At 34.3% G+C, this 2,845-nt stretch overlaps 1 long non-coding RNA gene across 1 annotated transcript; it reads right to left on the reverse strand.

The window, feature by feature from the left end:
• Positions 1-849: 849 nt before the first annotated feature.
• Positions 850-1,761, reverse strand: LOC5576451. Its single transcript, XR_002501039.1, has 2 exons — positions 1,461-1,761; positions 850-1,382 (listed from the first exon to the last, which is right to left on the reverse strand). It is a non-coding gene; the product is annotated as an uncharacterized LOC5576451 (long non-coding RNA).
• Between the last annotated feature and the right edge of the window lie 1,084 nt (positions 1,762-2,845).

Raw genomic sequence — 2,845 nt, forward strand, 5'->3', positions numbered from 1 at the left:
CAGCTAATAACGTGCATATAGCAGTTATTACCGAAACGTATTTAAAACCTGGATCTAAACTCAAAAGAGATCCTAACTTTTTTGTTTATCGTAATGAGCGACTTGATGGGGCATGTGGGGGAGTTGCAATCATCATTCATAGGCGTATAAAACATCAACTGTTTTCATCATTTGAAACTAAAGTTTTCGAAACTTTAGGTGTTTCTGTTGAAACACAGTTTGGTAAATATACTTTCATAGCTGCCTATTTGCCTTTTCAATGCTCTGGGCAGCAAGTTAATTTGCTCCAAACTGACTTGCGTAAATTGACTCGCAATAAGTCAAAATTTTTTGTCATTGGTGACTTTAATGCCAAACATCGGTCATGGAATAATTCTCAAAGTAATTCCAACGGCAGAATTTTATTTGATGAGTGCTCTTCAGGATATTCCTCAATTCAATACCCTGATAGCCCTACATGTTTTTCCTCTTCTAGAAATCGGTCTACGATTGATTTGGTCTTAACTGACTCTACACTGAAAACAGCATTGTGGTAAAAAATACCATGTTGGTGGTTTAAATTAAATGCACAGCACCACTTTATTTGTGCAGACTTCGCAATGCATTCATTTCGAACACCTTGTGTCGTTGTTTTTACCATGGCGGCAACGCAAGACTGAAACAGTCAAAATTACCATGTTTCATAGTTATATTGATGACGAATAAAAGTTATTTTTTCAACCATCTCTTGCATTAAAAATCACTACAATCGTGTAGTAAATTTTAATGTTGGTCCATGGTAACTATAAACGCAGCTATAAGTGAAATTTTCTACCATCATTTGCATTTAAAATAATAAGAGTTGTGTAGTAGGTTCAACTGGACGCTTCTTTTATTGAATATTATCAAGTGCGATGCCGAGGTCCACGCATGATGCATACAGAATTGTAAATTTGTGTAAAATAATAATTAATTTGAACTTATCATTGGTAATTTGTACAAATTTCAATTCTAAATAAATAATGAGTATACGCAAATAAATATACATTTTGCGTAAATAAAATTTGCGTTTTGTCAGTTTTGAAGTTCCATTCCATAGAATGCTGATCCAGGTTTTGGAGATGATCCGGATACCACTGAAGGCAGTTGACCATCCATGGTCGCCGGCATGACTCTTGGCTGACCTTCATGTACAGTGACTGGTTGTCATGTTCAGACTGATACGATGATGAATATGGTCTGCCTTGAAGAGCGCTATTCCCGGCTCGATGAATGCGTTTTCCGTCAGCTTGCAGAAGCGATGTTAAATCAGGAAGAACGCTGGTTAACGCTGATCTTACGTTGCCTTCTTGGTGGATAATTCAATGAAGATGCCAGAGCATAAAAATCGATCCGAGGGATTTCTGTATTTCACGATAAAGCAAACGAATTCACAACATAACACCAATTCTCTTAAAATAACTATTTCAAAACAAACAAACCTGCAACATGCATTCAAAAATAAAGAAAACGAAATGCATCCAACAGCAACTTCTCAGCTCGATCTTAAAACTATTGGTTCATGAACTGGAAAACAAATCACCATAAATTTGTTGTTGTATTGTTAAATATTTTCGATTATTTTTCTAGTTTGCTTCCAAATAGCTACTGTCTTCGTTACTAAATCAATGTACAAAATGGCGTCCTCCAATGGGAGTGAGTTATGGATATAAATGCACGGTAGTAAAGATTACACATTCTCTGTTTTTATTTTTACCATAAGCATGGTTAAATCGAGAACATTTGCTGTTGCTTGTTACTGAACATGTGGTCAAGTCAACTTCAAGAAGAATAACTGTTGACTACATAAACACAGTTGAAAGTGCACTGCTATAGCTTTGTGAACATGGTAATTTGAACAACATTGTTTTTATTAAAATGATTATTTCATTCAATTTCACAATATTTCGGAATAGTTGTGGTAACAACAATGTCGTGATTAAAGTTACTACAACATTATTTTCAGTGTAGTCATCTTTGTAGCCAACTGATTACTCATGCTGATTTTGATTCTGATCATGTCCCTGTTACATTTCAAATATCCCATGAAGCGATTTTCAATCCTATCAGCTCCACTTTCAATTATTTTCGAGCCGACTGGAATATATATGAAACATTTATTGACTCTAATCTTGATGTTAATATTCCCTTACAAACAAAACTTGATATTGACAATGCTCTTGAAAGTTAAAATTTGAATCCGTGATTATAGACGATGATCTTAAACTCTTGATCCGTCTTAAAAACGTGAGGAGAAGGCAATTTCAACGCACTCGCGATCCTGCTATGAAAATTATATGGCAGGATTTGCAGAAAGAAATAAAGAAACGTTTTGCACAATTAAGAAAAAAAAATTGAAAATAAAATTTCTCAATTGGACCCTGGCTCTAAGCCCTTTTGGAAATTATCTAAAATCATGAAAAAACCTCAGAAGCCAATACCGGCATTGAAAGAGGAAAACAAATTATTACTAACTAATTGCGAAAAAGCTCAAAAACTTGCTATGCAGTTTGAAAGTGCGCACAATTTTAATTTAGGACTTACTAGTCCAATTGAAAATCAAGTTACTCAGGAGTTCGAAAATATTCTCAATCAAGAGAACGTTTTCGAAAATGCCTGGGAGACTGATTTGGAAGAAGTGAGAACTATTATTAAAAAAATCAAAAATATGAAAGCTCCTGGCGATGATGCAATTTTCTACATCCTCATCAAGAAACTTCCAGAAAGTAGCTTATCATTTTTAGTTGATATATTTAACAAATATTTTCAATTAGCATATTTTCCTGACAAATGGAAAAATACTAAGGTTGTTCCAATTTTAAAACCA

This window comes from Aedes aegypti, chromosome 2 (genome assembly GCF_002204515.2).
Source record: "Aedes aegypti strain LVP_AGWG chromosome 2, AaegL5.0 Primary Assembly, whole genome shotgun sequence".
Taxonomy (NCBI): domain Eukaryota; kingdom Metazoa; phylum Arthropoda; class Insecta; order Diptera; family Culicidae; genus Aedes; species Aedes aegypti.